This window comes from Lolium rigidum, chromosome 7 (genome assembly GCF_022539505.1).
Source record: "Lolium rigidum isolate FL_2022 chromosome 7, APGP_CSIRO_Lrig_0.1, whole genome shotgun sequence".
Taxonomy (NCBI): domain Eukaryota; kingdom Viridiplantae; phylum Streptophyta; class Magnoliopsida; order Poales; family Poaceae; genus Lolium; species Lolium rigidum.
The window spans coordinates 262,772,275-262,795,589 of record NC_061514.1 but is presented as its reverse complement, the minus strand read 5'-3'; the positions used below and the strand labels follow the sequence as shown (position 1 = coordinate 262,795,589).

Sequence of the window (23,315 nt, the reverse complement as noted above, 5' to 3'; positions counted from 1 at the left end):
AGTTTATACAGCCGATTCAGTAGGCTAGTAATCTGGCGCTGAGTAGGTGCCCTCAACATAGTTCTGGGCTTGTCACTGGATCGTCTTGCATCCTGAAACTGATAATTTTGTAACATCAGCACCATTCTTCAGGCAAATCGCAAGGCAGAGTTAGCCGATTCCAACGAAATCGGCTCCCCAGAGCAGAGAACCTCCAAGGTGAGCTGCCCCCCGAGCCTCAGTCGGGCGAGAATAGCGGTGAACTGATCACGTCAATCATCCTCGGTTCCAACTCGTAACGCTGTAGCAACTTCTGGTGAGAACGTCCTTGAACTTCTGATGCTCTCCGGACTCTGGGCACGACGTCTCCTGGAAGTGACAATTACTGAGTCAAAACTGGGCAGCCGATGGCTTCGTCATTGGCGTTTCCCCGGGCCGCTCCCATTGATTCTTAAGTCGATGTCTGCACATCGGCTATTGATTCTTAAGTCGATGTCTGCACATCGGCTATGCTTGAAAAATTTTGAATTTTCCGGCCGACTTGTGTATCGGCCCCCATACTCCAATATCTATCATCCAAGGGTGAGACTGCTTCCATTACATATCCTCGTATTTTATCCACCTGGGTGCCCCCCCGAGCCGATTCTGTCAAGAGAATTGATGGTATCGGCTCTGTTGGATAACATGTTGAACCCAGGCAGAACGGTAGGTGAGGATAATTTTGGCCGATTGCTGGGATCGGCCTCCACGTTGCTTGCTCGATGAAGATTTTGTAAGTTCTCTTCATAAATTTTTGGGGCCGATCACAAGGATCAGCCTCGCCATGTTTGCTCATTGACATATTCTTTTGTTACACGGTCAGGCCGGTGGATAAAACCAGCCTAGCCCCGTTCTTTGTCACGTCGATGCGCTCACAGTCGTCCAAATTGATACCTGAGAGCGGCTCTTGGCCTGATGTCTCCCAAATGTCCATGCCAGCTGTTGAAACCTCGACTGAATCATCCGCACGGACGACTTCCACTTCATCTCCATCCCACTGTATCAGGCATTGGTGCATCGTGGATGGAATGCAACAGTTGGCGTGGATCCAATCTCTCCCTAGTAGGACAGCGTAGGTACTCTTGCTGTCGACGATAAAGAACGTCGTAGGGATAGTTTTTCTTCCTACGGTCAGATCCACATTCAGAACACCTTGCGCGTCAGATGCTTGGCCGTTGAAGTCGCTCAGTGTTACGTTGGTCTTGATCAGATCCGAGCTGGAGCGTCCCAACCGACGTAGCATGGAGTATGGCATAATGTTGACTCGCCGCTCCGGTGTCCACCAACATCTTGTTGACAGGCTGCCCATTGATGTAACCTCGCACGTACAGGGCCTTCGGATGCTCGTAACTCCTTTCCTTTGGCTTCTCAAAGATGACCGGCCGTGGGCCGCAGTCCAATTGCGCCACGAGGTGCTTCATATAATCTTGGAGCGCTAAACTCCGATGGAAGAATGAAGACCATGTTTGTGCCAGCCGATGTATCATCATCGGCTTTCTTCTGCTTGGGGCGCCACTCTTTCCTTTGTGGCCGACCTTCTTCGTCCAGGGCTCGCCGGATTCTGGCGGCCAGATCAGGCCGTGCCTTCCTTAGCGTGCGCAGGTACAATCTTTCAGCTTCTTCCAATCTACGCAGACGCTGAACCCTTCGCTTTTGGGAACGGCTGAGCCCATCAGGGCACCACCTGGGCCGATGATACTTATCTTCTTCATCATCATCCTCCAGTTCCTCGAGATCTTCTACCCGAGCGGGCTCAGCATACTTGCTCCGAGGTGGGAGGGGCCCTAGACGCTCGAACACGGACACGTTAGCGGAGTCCTCCTTCCTCTGTTTGCATTCTGGGCAGTTTTCGATTGTTGGCAATCGGCTCATTCCTGAGTCCCAGCAATGCTTGAAGAACGGACAGCTCCAGTGCCTATCCATGTTATCCTGCCCCCTTGACCTTCTTTCAGCGCGACGATTGTACCCGTCGTCGCTTCTATCATGCTGACGGTACCTCCTGACCTCTGCATCAGACCGACAATCCCTTTCATCGTCTACGTCGTAGTGCCGACGTCGGTCGTGCTGCTGCCCATATTTGTGGAGGAGGCGCTCGGAGAGTGGACGCTGATACCGCACGCGACTTATTCCCTCCCCTGTCAGGTACCGCCTGTCATCATCTTGGGGCCGGTCGCGTGGATCGGCATCCTCTTCATCGTTGCCACGGGAGTGGCTGCTTTCTGCTTCGTCTTTGCCGTGGCGGCTTGCAAGCTCTGCCATGTTGATACCAAAGGAGGACTTTGGCTGGCCTATGGAGTGGCTGAGATCCACCATGTTGACGCCGGGCGACGGACTCGAGTCTCTATCGAGCTTGATATCGTGCGGCCGGGTCTTCACAGAGGAGCCGATGAGTTCGGCTTCGAGGGTTGCCTTGACCTCGTCTTGTTTTCTTTTTAGCTCCTCGGGCAGGTCCTCGTATTTCAGTGACCTGGTGCGTTCTTCTGACGGGGCGGACAAGTCCACTCCATCGAGTGCACCTTCAGGTGTGAAACCCTTCCACTTGACGCCATGGGAGCGGGTTCGGTGGAAGGAGCCGATGAGTTCGGCTTCGAGGACCGCCTTGATCTCGTCGTGCTTCTTCTTGAGGTCATCAGGCAGATCCGCGTACGTGACCGGAGTGTCTTCCGCCATCTCGGATGTGGATGGCGATGTCGTGGATGTCGTCGACTGTCCCACCGGGCGTGCGCGAATGTGTTGACGTCGAAACCCACCGGCGGGCAGAGACGGGCAACACCGTAGAGCCGGGAACAACTAGGGCTGCGGCTGGCCCTAGTCCCTCCGAGCGACGGCCCGCAAAGCCTCCTGGTCGCACGCACCGATGTTTATCACAAGGGCGTGCCACCGACCTATACCGGTCGGGGAAGGTGTGGATGATGCCTCGCTTAGTTTCCTGCAGGGGCACACACGTAAACGTTAAATACGAGCCTCGATCGGCTCTCGGGTTATCCCGTGAATCGGCTCAAAGAGCCGATCCACCCATGATTCAGACGGGGTGTTCGAATATATGGTGGTCCTGCTTGATCAATGTAAAGCTAATGAGATCTACGACGATTTAGGGTTTTCACCGCATAATCGGATCATCCTACTCAGGGCCTAAAAACCAACACGAGGTTGATCCCCGGAACATCCGTTCTAGTACTAGCAAACGCCACCCTACACGCCGCTGGATCCTCCGACCCCTTGTAAGGCCTAACTATTGCAGATATTAAACTAATCCTTGTGGAACAAGGAGCAATCGTAACGGATCAGATCTACTAAACTATGATCAAGCGGGGTGCCGCCCCTACGCCTAAGATAGGCGTAAGGGCGGCTAGACATGCAAGGGTTGCACTACGAGAGCATGCAGCATGAAGAACAATGCTAACCCTAACATGTCTAAGATAACTACGTTGCTCGCCATCAAAAAGGCTTCAAGCACGAGCAACGCATGAACAACGGGGCAGGCTTGTGCTGCCTAGATCGCAAGATGCGATCTAGGCAGCATGATGCTTACCGGTAGAAACCCTCGAGACGAAGGAGTTGGCGATGCGCCGAGATTTGTTTGTGGTTGAACGTTGGTTGTTGTTTATTCCATAAACCCTAGATACATATTTATAGTCCAGCGGACTTTCTAATGTGGGCGTGCACTAAACCGTGCACGAGATAAACTCTAACTTTTAATCTAGATACAATCTACTATAATTAAAGATACACGGGCAACCTAGCCCAAATTCTCCGTGCAAGGCCGCTTCATAGATCTTCAATGTGTAATCCTCCAAGCCCATCTTGATCGCGGCCCACCTCCTGACTTAGCCAAAATCCGGTGATAACAGGTAGGTGAAGGGGTATATATATGGTCACTTGAAATCCAGCCGTTTCAACTTGTCCAGCTCAGCAAACCTTCGAGGAGACCGGTCAACCAGGCCTGGGGCCGGGCCATCCGGTGCAGGGGCCGGTCCAACCGACCCTTATGCCGGACCATCCGGTCCAGACCGGACCTGGAGCCGGGCCGTGACCGGGGCTGGACTTGGTCTTACAGTACCTGCCCTCGGTTGCCACCGGAGCAGGAGCTGGCGCCCGCCGGGGCATCCGGTCCACAAGCTGGTCCGACCGGGCGTGAGGCTGGACCAGTCCAGTTCAAACCGGGCGGTACATCGGGCCAGCACCGGGTGAAGGTGAAAACTCCCCTGGATGGTGCCCAGCTGGCACCGGTCCAGGGGCCGGTCGGCGCCGGGTCAGCCGGTGCCATGGCCGGTCCAACCGGACCTCCGACCGGCCTGAGGCTGAACAACCCTTCTTCATTTTTGTCGAAGTGGGGGGTCTCCCTTCACCTTCTTGTTTCATTGATACACCATTATGCATATTTTGCTAATACCTGGGAATAATCTCATAGACATGTATTAGACCAATTACTCTAGCAACGGTGTCATTGTTACCAAAATAATGGATAGGGTAAAATACCCTTACAATCTCCCCCTTTTTGGTATATGACGACAAACCGAGCTAGAGTCACATATAAATATTATGATAAGCTTAAACCTTGATTCCATATAAGATATTAAGACAGCTCCCCCATAATGTGTGCACTTGGAGAGTTTGCGTTTGAATGCAAAGTGCACCATTTGTTGAATATGAGAAGCTCCCCCAATATCTTTAGGAAACAAGCATGGTATGGACAGGTATATATAAAGATATAAGCATAAAGCATAATTATCCTAACATAGAGATTAAGCATACAATAACTTGTCCATACATGAATTATTCAAAGTAGCAAATGGTTCCAGAAATGAAAGGAAGCAAATAGCACAAGCCAAGTAAGAAGCAAATAAAGTATCAAGCATGGCTTGTGCAATACCCAAGGAACCCCGTGATCCTAGACTCTACTCTCTTCTCCCCCTTTGGCATCGGAACACCAAAAAGGCGAAGAAAAGAGTAGGGATGCTAGCGCTCCCATCAATAGAACTGTGTCCTGGAGGGTGGAGAGCCTTCATCACCATCCTCATCATCATCTTCTTCATAATCTTCATATTCTTCATCATGAGCAGATCTAGTTGTAGGAGGAACACCACCATGAGCAATAGGGAGAGATCAAAGTTCTGGAGCATCTCATCATCAATGGGAGGCATCTCCCAAGTTGGTGCAACCACAGGCTCCATTTCAGGTCCAGGTGGAGGGACAGGATGGTTTCTTGCAGCCATGAACTCATTTTGGCGCCTCCTAGTCTCTTGGTTCAGGGCAAGGCTTCGATGATCAACATCATTGGTATTCCTACACATCTGCCACATGCTAGCCAAGAAGCGAGAGGCACCCCGCTTGGGGCGCATAGAATAGCTAGAGCTAGCTGCAGGGTCATGCCTTTCCTTGGACCGTCGCTCAGAAGGCATCATAGATGGGACTTCTGGTTTATCTCCCTGCCGAGGAATCTTGAACGGTTCCATCTTGATCAGTTGATATTTCTTGTTGTTGGGAGATGGCGCACCTGTATTTATGAGCTGCTGAACATACTGAGCATAGTTTGGAGTCATACGGTTGCGAACAGAGCGCCTCAGCTCATAGTAGAGGAAGTCACAACCATCAATCATCCTAATGTTTTCAGGACGGCAGTAGTGCATGAGATTAAGATGGTAGGCTCGGCATTCACTTGTATCTCCTGACTTGCTGATGAGATTCTCACGGAATATCTTGGCAAGCACAAAATAAGAGTAGTACATCCCGGAGATGGTTGGAGGGACAGCTGTAGGCTCCGGAGGATAACAGAAAGTAATGTCCCCATGAGTGAATTGATCCTGATAGTGAATCTGAAAACCATGAGCACGGCCACTACCAAATCCCATAGCTTCATAGAAGTCAAGGTAGTTGCAAGTGTACTTCTCCTTTCCAGTCATCCATGTCATAGTGCGATCATCATCATCATGAAAGAACACAGTGCAGTGGAATTGACGGACAAGGATTGGGCAATATAACCCAACTCCCTTTGTATTACCAGGCTTTAGGCACACAAGATCAAGCAACCACATCTTCTGCATGGTATCAACCACAAAGCGGTACTTAGTGGCTTGGTGCATGGTAAGTACTTCCTTGTTGACGGCCTTGGGATGCACAATGACACCATTCTTCATACACTCTGGGGAGTTGTAGAAATCATCCCATAAGCTCAACTGAGTGTTGGTCCATAATTCCCTATCTCCACCAAGGTAAGTTCTTTCCTCGAATCGATAGTGATTCTTCTCTCTGAGTCTTCTCCAATCAGCAAGATGTATTGTGCCCACATTGTATGTTGGCACTTTCTCAACAAGATCATCATGTGGAACTGCGTGTTTGTCTTTCCTTTTCTTGCCTATTGACTTGGTTCGACCCCTAGCTGAACTACCTGGACCACTGCCCTGAGCTGCTCTGCTAGGCATATGAGTGCACCCTGGAGGCCTCTCATGCTTGCCTCTCTTGGCAACAGCACCACGTGTGTCATCACCAGAATCTTTTGTGAAAGAGCAAATAGAGGGAGAATAGCATTGGGATAAGTGTACATGTCATCAGAAACAAGGAGGCCAAAAGTATAACATATATACAAGTGTTTTGACGAAGTTTGCGCAAAAATCTGGGTGGGCCGGCGCATCGGCCGGCACAACCGGGCGTGAGACCGGACTAGCCGGTCTGTCAACCGGTTGATCGGGCTGCACGCCGGTCCGGCCGGTGTGAGGGCCGGCAGACCGACCCGTAGACCGGGCATTGTCGAATTTTTAGGAATAGTCTAGATTTTCAACAAAAAATCATGCAAAAGCTCAAATACTTGTACATATATTACAACAATGTAGAGTGGAACTTGTGCATAGTGGTGTGTGACACTCTAATGGCATGAGGTACTAGACAAACCCTAACCCAAACCCTAGTTTCTCAAATCCCTCAACAAAAAGTGCAATGTATGGGGAAATCAAGAGATAGGAAGGTGAGGAAGGGAATTACCCAAAGACATTGCTCTTCCTTGCCCAAAGGAGCAAGAAGAACTGCAAGGAGAGGCTTGAGGGGAAAAATCCCAAGAACTCCAAATTTAGCTTGAGAGGGACCAAATCCCTTGGTGAAGATCTTCCAAGGTACCCGATCTATGGTGGAGAGGAGTTTGGGGAGGTTCTTGTAGGGATTCGTAGCATAGAAAACAAAAAAATTCCTACCGCGAGAACGCAATCCAAGCCAAGATGCAATCTAGAAGATGGGAGCAACGAGGGGATGAATGAGACTAACCCTTGAAGATTTCCAAAGCCTACAAGAGGAGGCTCTCGTTGCTGCGGTAGACGATCACTTGCCGCTTTCAAAAGCGCGTAGAATATCTTGACGGTGCCACAATCGGGCAGCACCTCCGTACACGGTCACACGTCGTCCTTCTCCCCGTTCCAGCGGGCAGCGGAAGTAGTAGATCCTCCTCGGAATCCCGGAAGCACGACGGCATGGTGGCGGTGGTGGTGGAGATCTCCGACAGAGCTTCGCCTAAGCTATGTGGGAGAGAGAGGGAGGAGGGAACCACTAGGGTTTCTGGGAGAGGGGGCTCTTTGGGGGTGCGGCCATGGTGATCTTGGTGTGGCCGGCCAGCCCCTCCCCTCCCCTCTTTATATAGGTGGAAGCCCCAAGGATTAGGTCAAAAGTCTCCGAATAAGACCCCAACATAAACCTTCCATATGACCAAACCTAGGGGGAGTGGGACTCCCCCCTTTCCTTTGGTAGGGTGGCCGGCCATCATGGGGAGGAGTCCACTTGGGACTCCTCCTCCCTTAGGCTGGCCGGCCAAGGTGGGTGGAGTCCCTCTGGGACTCCACCTTCCATGCTAATTTCTTCCGGACTCTTCTAGAACCTTCTAGAACCTTCTAGGAAAAATACCGGATCATTTTCAAACCTAGAAAATGACTTCCTATATATGAATCTTATTCTCCGGACCATTCCGGACCTCCTCGTGATGTCCTGGATCCCATCCGAGACTCCGAACAAAACTTCGAACTCCATTCTATATATCTACTTAAACGACATCAAACCTTAAGTGTGTCACCCTACGGTTCGCGAACTATGTAGACATGGTTGAGACTTCTCTCCGACCAATAACCAATAGCGGGATCTGGAGATCCATAATGGCTCCCACATATTCAACGATGACTTTAGTGATCGACTGAACCATACACATACGATACCGATTCCCTTTGTCACGCGATATTTTACTTGTTCGAGGTTTGATCATCGGTATCTCTATACCTCGTTCAACCTAGTCTCATGACAAGTACTCTTTACTCGTACCGTGGTATGTGGTCTCTTATGAACCATTCATATGCTTGCAAGCTATTAGACGACATTCCACCGAGAGGGCCCAGAGTATATCTATCCGTCATCGGGATGGACAAATCCCACTGTTGATCCATATGCCTCAACTCATACTTTCCGGATACTTAATCCCACCTTTATAACCACCCATTTACGCAGTTGCGTTTGATGTAATCAAAGTACCTTTCCGGTATAAGTGATTTACATGATCTCATGGTCGAAAGGACTAGGTAACTATGTATCGAAAGCTTATAGCAAATAACTTAATGACGTGATCTTATGCTACGCTTAATTGGGTGTGTCCATTACATCATTCATATAATGACATAACCTTGTTATTAATAACATCCAATGTTCATGATCATGAAACTATGATCATCTATTAATCAACAAGCTAGTTATACAAGAGGCTTACTAGGGACTCCTTGTTGTTCACATAACACACATATATCAATGTTTCGGTTAATACAATTATAGCATGGTATGTAAACATTATCATAAACTCAAAGATATATTATAATAACTATTTTATTATTGCCTCTTGGGCATATCTCCAACAGTCTCCCACTTGCACTAGAGTCAATAATCTAGTTTACATTTGTAAAGATATAACACCTTGGCCTTCCGGTGCTTTATCATGTATTGCTCACGGGAGAGGTTTTAGTCAACGGATCTGACACGCTCAGAAACGTATGTATTTTGCAATTCATTTGCGTCTCAACACATCACTCATTTTCAAAATGAGTCGGCATTATTCTTATATGTTCAGTCCTCTGGTGGAACCTTAATTCCGCGCTCTGAAATATGTCACTAATATTGTCATACACAATACAGCTTCAAAGTTCTGACACTATCTAAACTACACCAAGTTCTCAAAGAACCTCTTAACTTAACATCCTCAGTCATTGTCAAAACAATGACATACTCTGCCTTTGTTTGTAGAATCCGTCACAATATTTTAGAACTCTTCTAAATCTAGCATAGACAACTTCTTAGCTCATTGTGCTACCTTTTAATTAACACTTAGCCTAATTGAGATTTGAAATTCATTTTTATATATGACCAAACTAATATCGGTGCAACAACTTACAGCGATTTGTTTGTCATTTCTCCATACAAAAATATATATATATCCTTGGTTCTTCTTAAGTACTCAAGAATATTCTTACTGTTTTTCAATGATTATCATATGAATCATTCTGGTACATGCTCATAACATTTAGAGCACAGGACATCTGATTGTGTACATTTTATTCGTGATCTATAATCACTCATATGTTTTTACTCATTGAGTGTCAATTACACTCAAGTCTTGTTAAACCTTCGCATGAAAAGAACACCTTCTTAATATTTCTATATTGAACTACTTCAATATCCATTCTATGTACTTTGACTTAAACTTATTATGTGTTTCAATCTATCTTCATAGATCTTGACACTAAATATGTTTAGTCCATATCCTTTCATTGAAGTTAATTTCTCAATGAAACCTTTTTAATCAAGTATATATAATTACATCATTTATAACCAACTATATGTCATCTACATAAAGTATTATAAATATGTCTCAGCGCTCCCACTTAATTTCTTGCAAATGCAAGCCTCTTCATCGTCTCTGATGAAATCAAAAACTCTTTGACTATTTCATCCGGTGAAGATTCCAACTTCCGCGATACTCACTTCATCCAATTGAAGTTCGTATACCTATCTAGTATTCTACGGACTAGAAATGCTCTTGGTTGTATCTTGTATACACCTTTAATACACACTTCTGTTAAGTAATGTATTTTTCCATCCTACTATCATATTTCATAAAAGAAATATGTAGCGATTACTAGAATAATCCACATAGACTATAAGCATCGCTACGGAAGATCTAATCTTATCGTAGTCAACTCTTTGAACTTTGTCGTAAACAGCTTTTTGACAAGTCGAACTTCTTCAAGGATATTACATCCAAGTCCATCAATTTTGTAGATCCATTTACTTTCAGAAGTATTCATCTATCTTGGATTTCATGGCGTATAGCCATTTTAACGGAGTCAGGGCCCATCATAACTTCCTTGTTTGTAGTTGGTTTATCATTGTTCAAAATCAATCCTTTGTCCACAAATCATTTATTTGATCACAAAGTAAACCATACCTACAAGGTTCAATATGTACTTCGATCTCCATGGCTAAAACACTTTGTAGTCATGGGAGCCATGATCGTTGTGGCCGCTTCCGGAACCAATTTCTGATGCTGCGCTACTCTGATCATTATGCTCAGGTTCATAAACCTTATCAAGTTCTATTGTCCTCGCACTCAAATACTTCGCTAGAAAACAATTTCTTGGAAATAAGCAAGTAACATTAACAAACACTTTTGTCTTTTACTTCATAGTGGAAAGAATTCCCTATCAATTCTTTGGGATAACCAACAAAGACAATCATCCGATTTTGGTTTTAAACTCTTAGACCAAAAATTTAAAGAAAGGACTATTAGGGTTTATACCCATGCCATAACTTGTATGGTGTCATTTCAACGGATCATGATGATGCTCTATTTAGTGTAAACTAGTACAAATGCCCGTGCGTTGCTACGGGTCTTCAAATTTTATTTTCCTGTGCACATATATAATTTACAACTCACTATGAAATTCAAAACAAATCAGTGAGTGCATAATATACTACAACATGATAATACCGATCGCAATAACAAGACACCATTGTTGTGCATCTACAAGGGGAAAGTGCTGCGTTGAACCGGCCGGCATGTGCTCCTGGTGTAAGTCAGGCTACCATTGGTCCAGGTGTTTTGGTGGGCCCGTACATAAGCTGATCATTGCTCTGATACAGATGGTACTCTGTACAATACGCGGCTCCCCCAAATCACGCCCATCTCTCTCTTCTCTCGTCCAAAATCAGCAATACGGGGCGGCCGTCTGGGCAAATGGCGGAGGCGCGGCGCGTGCGTGAAGCTGATGGTTGAGGCGCGGCGCCCGTCGGGCGGGCGGACGGCAGCGTAGCCCGCGCCGCCATCATGCTACCGCCGCTCGTCGCGGCGCCCTCCGCCGCCAACCTCCACCACGCGCAGGCGAGCACCATGGCGAGGCAAGCTTGGGGCGGGGCCGGCGTCGGGGACAGGGGCGGCGTCGAGGCTTCGTCCGTACGGGGCGTCGAGGTGGCGTCCCGAGCGAGCTCAGGATGGGGCCGCCGCCGGGGACAGGGCGCCGTCGAGGTGGCGTTGGGACTGGGCGGCGACGAGGTCCGGGCGAGCTCGGGACAGGGCGGCGTCGACGTGGCGTCGGGGACGGGCGGCGTCGAGGTGGCCCGAGCTCGGCATCGTCGACGTGGCGTTGGGGACGGTTGCCAGGCGCTCCGCATCCCGCGCGACGACGTGGAGGTCGGCACCAACATCCAGGAGGCCGGCGCCGGTGGCCGGGGAAGGAGGAGGAGGCGCTAGCTGGACGGCGATGGCGGACGTGGATGCTGCTGCTGCACGGACGCGGCGCCGGCTCCATCAGCGTGGACATCGCGGCCGACATCCTACATGCGCACGGACGCTGCTGCACGGACGGTGGCTGGCGTCGAGGTCAGGGCGGCGTCGGGGACAGGGCGCCGTCGACCTGGCTTCGGGGATGGGGGCGGCGTCGAGGACGGGGCGGCGTCAGGAACATGGCGGCGGTGATGGGGAGAGGATGAGGAATTGGGGATCGATCCAGAGGATGGGGAATGGTGGCTGTGGAGAGGATAGAGGGCCCACACGCGTATGTATTGTCGTTTTTCTACCTGTATGTGGACAACACCATTCCAGCAGTGGAGCCCACACAAAAAGACTGGACCAATCAGAAGCTGCCTTCCCGCAGGATCACATGCCGCCCGGTTCCATTAGTCCACTCTCCAAGGGGAAGGTTATAAATTCTAGGTCTTCTTGTTACTCTTTCACAGTAAGTCCCACACATGTGTTCTGGGCTGTCATAATTGTCAACTCAACAACCTCACCTTTTGGATATATTATTGTCTCACAAAACATTGGGTGCTACAAACATAGGTATAACTAAAGGAAATACTTCTTTTCTGATTAGTTCGAACAACACTTTGATATTCACAATCGATGTAAAGCCGACACCTCCTTACTCTCTCGAGCTCACCCACTTTATCGAGCTCCACCACTCTCTCGAGAAAGACCGAGCAAAGACCGGTACCTCCCCTGCCTCTCCGTCACCAATGCGAGAACCGCCTCTCCGTCACCGATGCGAGAACCACCGCAGTTCTGCAGCCTTCGGAGACCACACCTAGTAGGCTCATCGTTAGACACCGGCGCCGCACCATCGTCGTCGTGGCCGTCCTCCGTCCGAGACCATGGATCTGGCTGTTCGTGGTCCCTCACCCCGATTCTGGCCGCGTAATTCAGCCTCGGCGTCCTTACCTTCAGCAAAGAGACATTCATTGACAAGGTACTGCTTTCCCCTTAACTAAAATATAATATTCAACTGTCATGGTTTTCTCTATTTCTCTAGTATAAAATGCTCGTGGGTTGCCACAGGTAACAAAATAAATAAAGAAATAAAAAATAGTTAAAATATAAACATCAACCATCAGCAAACACCCCTAGAAAGATGTTAGAGTTTACACAACACACTTATGAATCAGTACTGCAGGTGCACGCCTAAACTCTTCGTCCCACAGCATTCAACAATAGAAAAAAAGTTTGTATTATTAATATAAACTTGCAACATTTAAATTAATAAAGCTTTATTATGATAAAAACATCACAGGGTACATTTTATTCGAACATGATTTACGAATAATCTTAGACGTAAAGTTAAAATAAGTACACTGCAAAAAAATCCTTATAAATTCCACATAATCAGCTAGGATGGCAGGGTAAATAAGAACTCCCATCTGATTCATTTTAATTCGCGTGGTGTACCATTGTTGTACATGTGCATAATCTGAAACAAACATGCCTGAGAAATGAGAGGAACACATGTATTAGTGATTTGCATAATGTGCTGACATACAACTGAAATCTTTGATGCAGTTAGAACAGAAGAAGTTACAAGGGGGGATTCTAGGCGAAGCGAGGGTACTTTATTTGTAGGAAGGCAAGAAGTATAAAGTTATGCATGTTTGTCTCCCAAATATGTCGAATGAGATAAGGAACAACATGAATAATCTATTCTTGAAAACAACATCATATCAAGTAGGATTAAAATGATGCACAAAAATATGGCATGAGATTAAAATAGAATATTTGAGAGGGATGCATGTATGATATGTATACACACCTCAAAGCATCTTTGCTCAAAATTATGTGCCCCATCCTCGGCTAACAACTCATCCGTCAGTAACATCCACCAAATGTTATACCAAAGGTTCTCCCAGCCAAAGGCGTGAAAAGGCCACATTAGTATCACAGGTTATTATCAAAAGTTACCTTCTGTGGCTCGAGCCGCACAGGAGAAGCATTTGTGGCGTCCGGTCGACTGTCGGTACAGCTGGGGGAACAGGGGCTGCAGGCTCGGGATGTCGCCGACCGCCGCCACAAGGGGTCTCCGGCATCATGCTGGAGACAGCAGAAAAGATAAACATTAGTACTGCAAGTCTGCATTGCAGAAAATGATTCTCGACAGAATGCCACAGCTGAAAATTTGATTACATTGCTCAGAATGGCTTTCTCCTGACAACTTTAAAAGGATTGCTTAACCATCTCTTCCTCGGTAACTGTTCTTTTCACTTTCTTCTCCTTCCTGTGATTTTTTCTCCTTCAAATTTGAACACTTCTGAAGGTGAATTCGATTTGCTCCTTCTCGAACTTCGTTTTAGAGAAATATTGTTGGTATAGGATGCATGGATAACATTCATTTTATTCAGAAGCTCGTCAATCTACAAAAGGCCAGGAGTACTCGGATCAGAACATCATAAGAAGCAAAATGAGCTAAGCATCAGAAACACATGTACTGTTTGCATTTCCTGCGTGTATTTGCTGGTCACCAGTGAACTTTGCCAAAACCTGCAAAGAATAATGATTGAAGCGCGTACTAAACCAAGTCAAATTAGCAGAATGCATTGTCTGATCCTGCATTTCTTACCTCTTTTTAGGTGCCATTATTTAGATGAACCGAGGAGAAATCAACCTTAGTCTCTACTTTTGGTTTGGCAGAAATATTGTTGGACTTTGATCTGCTAGATGTCTCATCGGAAATGTCGTTCCATCCGGAAGTTATCATTTTGGAAACATCCTGCTTTACACAAAAAAAGAGATATTAGTCAATTGAAAAACTTTGACCAATAATTACTACAACCAAGCCAACAAACAGATGTGTGGTGATGGCCAACATGAAGTTGGCCGCCCAAGTTCGGAAGAGCAGCATAACAAACCTACAACTGGCTTCAGACATGTAGATCTTCTGCGGGTTAGCTCCTCCGTGGGGTCATGATTGGCTTCTCCATCAGCGCCTTCTTGTTCTCCGTCGGGATTCTCCTGAGCTGCATGACAGATCTTGATTAAAAGAAGTTCATAGGACACACTTAAAACTTTTTTTTTGGATTACTGCATTTTTGCACAACAATGCCACCTAAGGCCTTTACTAATTCATTACCCGACAGTACCAAATGCCTAAAGGTAGAAAAAATGCAGTAAGCACAATCGAGATCGCATTGTCCGTACACTCTACAATATTTGCTTATCAACAGCAACAAGTAATAAAATGAAATACCATATTATGAAAATCAGTAAAACAAAAACACATTATATATTTCAATGTAAAGATGCAGGCTATGCACTGTAGTCATCTTTATTTATGATCAAGCATATGTACATGTTTATTCCTCAGCTTTTTTCCCTCTACATTCAGTTAAATATCATGTAGTACTACTACGCGTAGTCCACCTGAAGAAATACAAAAGTTGACTATAGGAACATCAATAGGCACCAAAACCACGACCAACCTCTACAAGGGCTCAACGCTGATGAACTCATCATAGTTGCGATCTGCCACCATTCCTCTGGTTGCCAAGATAACAATAATGTAGGTATGATTAGCATCTCATCCATGCTAATGCTTTCTATGCAAAGTAATATGAAAGTCGTTTATAGAAATTCTAGCTCTGACAGTGCAGGGCACATGTGTGGTGATGGCCGACGTGAAGCTAGGAGCCTTAGTTCGGAAGGGCAACATAATAAACCTACAACTGGCTTCAGATATGTAGATCTTCTGCGGCTTAGCTCCTCCGTGGGGTCATGATTGGCTTCTCCATCAGCGCCTTCTTGTTCAGCTGCACGACAGATCTTGATTAAAAGAAGTTCAGAGGACACACTCAAAACTTTTTTGTTGGGTTGGATTACTGCAGTTTTGCACAACAATGCCACCTAAGGCTTTTACTAATTCATTACCTGACACTACCAAATGCATTGTAGTAGATAGACAACATATGGGGCAACTAAGAGTACACATGACATACATTTATTAATGTGGGCATATGTACAGTGATTCCCTAATTGAAACAGCAGCCCAGTACACTTAGTCCAAATTTGAAACAAATTTAAGAAACAATGTAATGAAAAGAAAATTAATAGTCTGAGAGAATACTACAGCCATATATCATTTAGTATAGTTGAGAATGAGCTTTAAAAGAATACCTCGTTAGTTTCTAGTGATTAAGATATGTCAAGCAGACCACCAGCAGGCATGAACTTGGTAATATATACCAGAAAATGAGTTGTTTGTATTCTGTGTATCTCTACCTAATTGAGTACAAGCAAGTGCGTGTTACTGGCGAGGCCTCTGGGGCTATCCACGATACGCCCCTGGCGTGGAAGGGTTGGGCGCTGGCCTTTCCCTTCTTCGCTCGTTGCCCCACATGTCATTGGCTTCGGTGGGGGAAAAACACGAGAAAGGAAGTCGCGAGGTCCCAGCGCTAAAAACCCTAGCTCTATTCCCCATTCTCTGTCGCCGCCGCCTCTCGCGGTCGCCCTCTCCATGCGCCGCGCACGTGGCCTCAGAGTCAACAGGAGGTGCGGAACCGCCGCTCGCGTGCCCCGCCGTATCGGCCGCCGCTGCGCGCTGCAGTCTCGGTGGCATGGAGGAGGACGGCCGCACTGTTGCTCAGGGGGAGCGGGACCGCCGCTCCCGCGTTTGGCCGTCATCGCGCTGCACTGCAGACAGTGGCAAGGAGGGCGATGCTAGGAGGCGGCGCCGCACCATTGCTCGAATCATGGCGATGCTGGAGCCGGTTGTTACAGAGGTTGGGGCGCCCATGTCTCCCAAGCCTCTGCCAGCGAGACGGACGATAGAATCGAGTCAAGGTGAGCCTTGCCATTCCATCCTTTTGCATGTGTGTTCCACGGGGCTCACAACTCAATGGTTGCTCAACTATCGGCCGGCCGACCGAACTTGTGTGCCGTCGCCAGTGAGATCCGGGAAGAACTCTGCTGGCCTCCTGCTGGCTACTACCTCCCAAAGCAACGCTAATCTGCAACATCCACGACACCCTCCTCCAAGCTAGCTACTACCTCCCAAAGCAACGCTAATCTGCAACATCAAGGTGAGCACCATGCTAAGAAGTTTTGTCCTTCGCATCTTGTAGGAGCAACCCACTCTAATTGTTTTTTGTTTTAATGTTTGATAGGTTTCGCAACCTGGTTCAGATTTTCCGCTGATAGAATTTATTCCTTCGACTCTCCCTCTCATTCTTAGACATATGGACGCACAATATTGACCCCCTTCTCTGTTTTAATCAGCGGAGCTGCAAGGCGAAGCAGCAGTTGCTGAAAATAGTTGTGCTACCATGAGGACCACAGGTTCCTCTGTCTCTTATTTCTCTCTCTTTTGGTAGATCTTTCTCAGCTCTAATACCTTTTGATGACTAATTTTCCCTTGGTTTGTACTTGCAGATTGATATGGTGAATAATTACTAGGATTTCTTTTTTATTCACTTGACCTGATGTAGATGTAGAAAGTCGGGAAGGGCACTGCTTCAGAGAGATCATGTGTTGCAGGTAAAATTCTATTGAAGTGTTTAGTTTCTTCTTTACACTTTTACAGAGACATTTTTTCTTGTCTGAGTTAATCATTCAATAAGGTGAGGAAACATAATGATATAGCAATCTGATTTCTTACACTTTTCAGGTTATAGTCACACCCATTTAAGTTTCTTTTGTGTTAAGCTTCTGGTTCATCTTTTTATAGAATATCTTTTGCTTTGCAGTTAGACAAGATAAATCTGAATATCAAAAGGGTTTTTGGATATCGGCAATTATGTAATGAATTATGGAATGCCATTCGATTTGCACTGGGCAAGTGTGTGATCATTAAACTCCACTATCAACTATCGTTGTGCGTCCAATGCCTTCAATCTGCAAATGGATACTCTCGGTATAAGGGTATTGCAAGACCCACCTCATTAGAAGCATACACGTTCTTTGATGTAACATCTGCCATATACTCATGGTGGCACTACCAGCGATGTAATGTATCCATAGAAGCTGCAAAACATTACTTAATGACCCTCAAGAGTTGGATTCAGCAACAGCTTCTTGTAGAGATGCTCTGCAGATTTACCTCAACACTTGTTTGCACCAGCTACACCCATTCATGCCGTATGTAACAAAAGAACACTGGCATCATCTTCCTCTGCCCAGTAATTCTTGCAGGAAAAGTTCCATTATGATAACATAATATCCATGTGTTGTTAGGGTAATTTTTCATGTCTTACTATAAATACAGATGACGTCACATTTGAGTACCTATTTACATGTGGAGAACTAATGTTATTTATGACAGGAATGGGCAGATGATAAACTTGAAAGTGAAATTGGTATTGTCTTCCAGATACAAATGAAAGGTGTGTATATGTTGTTGGCTTTTTCTTTAGTCTATACTATGCATGACATATACTTGCTTCTTCTTATTGTTGGATTGTGAAAACAATGTGTTATTGCTTATTTTCTCATTGACAAGCGACCTGCTTTCGCACTTTGTGGAGGCCAACATATTGCTTCCATTGTTCAATGCTATGGGTCTCTAGCCGTGTCTCTTTATTCTGTATCATCACTCAAGGTTTTTTACTTACATTTCCTAATTTATTTTTGGACATTTGTGGTGGTTGTGGTTTCTCCATTGAAGCAACAATTTCCGGGTTCCTGACCTCATTTTGATAGATATATTAAATATACTATCGTTTTGTATGGGCGTCTTTCTTATGTCTAGGTGAACTTTGGCCATCACAGCTGGGATTTTGACGATCTTGATGTGACTAGCTTGATATTTGATGGACGTTTGTTGTTTTGGTTACGATATTTTAAAAAAGGTCAGATAAACGAGTTGCAACCTGTCCTGACACCTAATGCTTGTGTGGTGTTGCTCTGTTTGTAAGTGCCTTGTTGCATGCTTTTCTTGACTCAAAGAGAAAATTAATCATGATATTGCTAGGAGGAGCAAGGAGACACATAAATCAGGTCTTAGTAAAATAAATGGCTACACTGAGGATCCAAAGTTTCATTACACTTCCATCAATATATTCTGAAAAGCACATGTACTTCAGTACCGTGAATTAGATTGAACTGTACCAATGATTTTAGAGAAGCATATGTACTGTAGTTGCCTATATTCAAATTTCCGTGGAAGAATTAAGTTCCAACATCCAAGGAAACATCAAGCTACGCTTATGTTGGAAGTGGCTATTTTCCCTATATTTTAGGCAGAAGCATACAATCTCGCTGCTGTATAATAGAATATTGAATTGCATAAGAAAAATACCAGTCATTACCATTGTATTTGAGTGGTAAGAAATATCCAGAATACTGCCTTCTGTATGTACTTTATTATTCCCTGTTTTTTCTTTGGTTGCTTTACTATGACTTATGATGTAGGCTTTGCAAGATCTGCCCTGAGTAATTTGCATAATGACAACTCAAATTCAAGGATGCTTCAGCAGAGTGGGGTTGGCTGGATAGCCGGATGCTTGTGGTTGTAACTGAAACCTCTTGTCATCTATGTAGAATATGCTTTGTATGTGCTCAAAGACAAACTTCGTAATTTTGGCTTGCTTAAATATTTCATAAATAATTGCATCTTTCTAAGTATCTCTATGCTTGGATCAGATTAACTAAATGTGCGTTTTGGATCTTCTCATAATTCCAGTAATTTCCACGCCTCCTATTTGACAACGCATTCTTAATAGTATATCATATCAATCGTGCATCCAGCCTTAAATAATATTGTGTGGATTCACTAATGTATCTTACACCGCCTTTATATTTTGTGTTCAGTTAGTTTATAGCTCTCCTATGCTCTTTCTTTTCTATTGAACTTTGGTTTGTTTTAAGGAAATTAAGTGACCCATATTATGTCCAGATGCCATTTTGTTCTTTAGCTTTCTTCTATGGATTTTGATTGCAGACAGACAATGAATTTAAGAATAATTGCAATTGAGGGTAAATACATCAAAGTAGAAAGTGGTTGATCTTCAACGGGATTATCCATAATATGGTGTTTGAGATAAGCTCATTGATGACATTATATTCAAAAATAAGAGATTATCATCTTGTGTATTAAAAGAACTTCAATTAGTTGTGAGTAATCCTTGATTCTTGAGCCTCTCAAGATTAACCTTAAGCACACATGATGTAAACACTTCTTGTGATATGCCAAAATGCACATTTATTGTTAGCCTGATCGTTTAGCTTGCATAAATTAAATTCATATTAACTTCGAAAAATTTAGTGTGGTACTTGTATGTTCACAGTGGACAATTGACAAAATGGTTTACCGATGGTATTATATATAACATTATTGTTCGTGGATGAGCAAATTATGTGTGTTTTTCAGTTTATGATGATCTTTATTATTTTTCACTAATTTCTAGAATTTTGGTATATTTGCTATGCTGACATCTACTTGCAGGAAGGACATTGTCTTGATGTTTTGGTGAAGCAATATATGTAGGAGTTGCTCTATGGCTGGCTGGTTGCTTGGCTCCCCCACCTAACTTTCACCTGCCAATTATCTTATTGTAGATAAGGAAGCCTTCCAACTTATACACATTTTATCTCTTGATTCTACAAAAATGAAAGAAATTTGAACTCTTTCTTATCTGAGTGCAAATTTATTGTATGAATTACACTTGGAATCTTTTTTTCCTCTCTGCATATGATTTATGAGCAGCAGCAGTGTGTTCTTTCTATACATAACGAGTATTGCCTTTGGTCACAGAAAACTCTCTCTTTCTATCTCCAATTTTTTTTATCCAAATCAATTAGAACTTTAACTACCATTTTCATTGTTGTTTGTTAAATATTTAATGGAGAAGAGTTCAGATACCCAACTGGATGCACATGCATATTTTTTATTAACATGCATCTATCTTTACTGAGATGTATGGATTTCATTCTTGGTCAGAACATCCCTCTGATTTCTGTTGCAGGTATCCTACATAATGGAATTGCTGCTCGCCTCGGATGCTAGGCTGGTCTGATAAAAGGTTGGTCTGAAGTACATGTCAACTGCAAGATATAGTGCCCTGAACTATATGTGAGTATCATTTTTTTGTATCACGGTGATAATTTGCAAGCCCAGCTTAGTTTTGTGTTTGGTCTGCTCCTGAGTTTCCTTCATGTGTGCATCTTTTGTCTATGTAAAGCACGTGTGGAAGCTTAGTTCTGGTTTGATCAACCTTTTCATAGGAATTTCTTTACTGTAAGAATCTTTGTCTATGTAAACCACTAACTCACCGTTTGGTATTTCATTGGATACAAAACCAAGTGCAACTGTATGTGCTGTTCTCTGACTTTTAGTATGCTTCAGGCAAACAATAGATACTGGGAGTTCTGTATGCAAGCAGTTCAGATCAGAACTTCACTAGCATGCAGATTGATTGATTTTTCCATTTGCTAAAGCAAACATTACACACACCACCTTGCATCAGTAATTATTAGATAGGTATCAGATTGGTCCGCACAGCACTAGCGAGGAGGCGCCCCAAGGGGCGCCCCAACCACTAGTATCAAAGAAAGTGTGTGTGCGATCAGGGGCAGAGCTGGAGCTCGAGTGACCCTGATGCACAACTAAGTATAACAACAAAATCGAGCAACAATATATAAATAAGATTACAACATATATAATATTGCATACTTGAAGAACATACAAAAAAAACTTGTATTTAAAAATCAAAAGGCCTACAATATTGATGAGCCCGCTACTTTGAAAATATATCTTCCATTTTCAAATTCTAAAGTAAATCATCAAATGCAACTCAACAACCTACAAGATACAAAGTATACTTGATTTTAAGTGGAAAGTAGTAGAATGACAGAAAATATAGTACTCAAGGTCAAGGATTCTGAATCTCCTCTTTCTAATTCAGCTCCTCTCAGACATCTTATGCTTTTTTTTTTGAGAAATCTATCCATTATATCTGCTCGTTTGAAAAAATAATTTTTTTATATGGAACTTCAAATTTTGAAAAATAAAATGATACACCATACATACTCCCTCCGTCCCTAAAAAGATGTCCAAGATTTGTCTACATTTGGATGTAGTTATGCACTAAGAGTGTCTAGATACGTCGGAATTTAGTCAAAAACGCGACATCCTTTCTTAGTGAACAGAGGCAGTATATAAATTATCAAGCATAAACTCTAGCCAGAACTTTCTTTGGGTTTCGTACTTTCTAGCAACAATTTTCGCCAAAGAATAGAGAACAATTTAGGAAATACCGGCTGGATGAGTTGATTCTACCGAAAATTACAAGACAGCGACCACGGGCGTACCTAGAGAAGATGGGACTGGCGACCTGAATGGCTGATTCCTGAGGGTTGGGGCGCTGAGCGACGCCGGCCTAATTGGAGGAGACGCTGCCTGCCGAGCAGCACACCTACCTGTAGCATGCCTACGTGCATCGTACATCGGAATCGATCGATCGCCTGGCCTGATGTCTCCAGGCAGGAGGGGCGTGCAGGGACGTCAGGCCGAGCAGACGGCGTGGAAGAAGATGAAGCCCGCGATGTCGCTGTCGTTGACTCGTCGAGGAGTCGGTCGGCGACGATCGGTGGCAAGAGATGCCCAACCGCCGCTTGCCTGCTTCGGCCGGTGGCGCTTGCGGGCGTCGAGTGGCGCTGCCAAAGAGGCATCTGTGCGCTTTCTCCCCATCCGGCTTGCTCGGTCGAAGACTTAACCGGATCACGAAAGACTCGATTGGATCGATATAGAAACAGAGCACACGAGAAATTAAGTTATCCCTCAAAAAAGCTAGATCTGAACGCCGTCTCCGGCAAAGCGGCAGTGGCGGCCATGTATTCCTGTGAGGAGTCGTCTGCCATGGGGAGTGCCGTCTCCGACGGAGCGGCGGTGGCCAAGGAATCATTCTATTTGTGCAGGTTGAGAGGCCGGCGGCGGCCACGCGTGAGGAAGGTGGAAGCATATGCGTGAAGGTGGAGGGAGAGGTGAGGGGATTAGGAGCGACGCGCGACGAAACGAACAACGGACGGTCTGACGACGGCCCATGCTGTCGCGGCCCAGGTAGGCGCGTGCGGAGGAGGTGACGACGAAAACGTTTGACGTATTGGGAGGTTGGCAGAATAAGGAACATGTTCCTCCTTTTTAAGTAGTGTAGATGTAGAAGCGGTAGTCTCTAAAGCATAATCCACAAAAATATAATGGCTTTATTTTATTTTATCTCATCATTAATCCAACAAGGTTTGGATACGTCTCTCGGATACTGCATCATCACTATGACACTCCAAGAAACGTGAGTTGTAGAACATCTTCATAACTCTCTTAGATGTTCGCTAAAACTCGTAATTCAAATATTCCCACTATGATCCAATCATAGATATTTGACTTTTCTATTACGATGATTTCCACTTTATGCTGAAATTTATTTGAATCCATTCAAATGTTTCAAACTTCTTTCTTATCGAATATATCCACATATATATACTCAATTCATTGTTGGAAGTTTTCATGAAGTAGAAGAATCTCCCGCACACAACTATG

At 45.0% G+C, this 23,315-nt stretch overlaps 2 long non-coding RNA genes across 8 annotated transcripts; one reads left to right on the top strand and one right to left on the bottom strand.

Annotated features, from left to right (window-relative positions):
* Positions 1-12,575: 12,575 nt before the first annotated feature.
* LOC124674006 lies at positions 12,576-22,792 on the bottom strand. 7 transcript variants are annotated; one of them, XR_006992906.1, is made up of 7 exons: positions 22,091-22,792; positions 15,508-15,597; positions 15,271-15,327; positions 14,701-14,808; positions 14,412-14,561; positions 13,608-14,332; positions 12,576-13,286 (listed from the first exon to the last, which is right to left on the bottom strand). It is a non-coding gene; the product is annotated as an uncharacterized LOC124674006 (long non-coding RNA). The 7 variants fall into 7 exon arrangements; XR_006992904.1 differs by having other exon boundaries at positions 15,512-15,597; XR_006992908.1 differs by lacking the exons at positions 15,508-15,597; positions 22,091-22,792 and adding an exon at positions 15,435-15,501.
* On the top strand, positions 16,729-21,076 carry LOC124674007. The gene is made up of 4 exons (XR_006992910.1): positions 16,729-16,866; positions 17,063-17,122; positions 17,216-17,320; positions 17,530-21,076. It is a non-coding gene; the product is annotated as an uncharacterized LOC124674007 (long non-coding RNA).
* Positions 22,793-23,315: the final 523 nt, after the last annotated feature.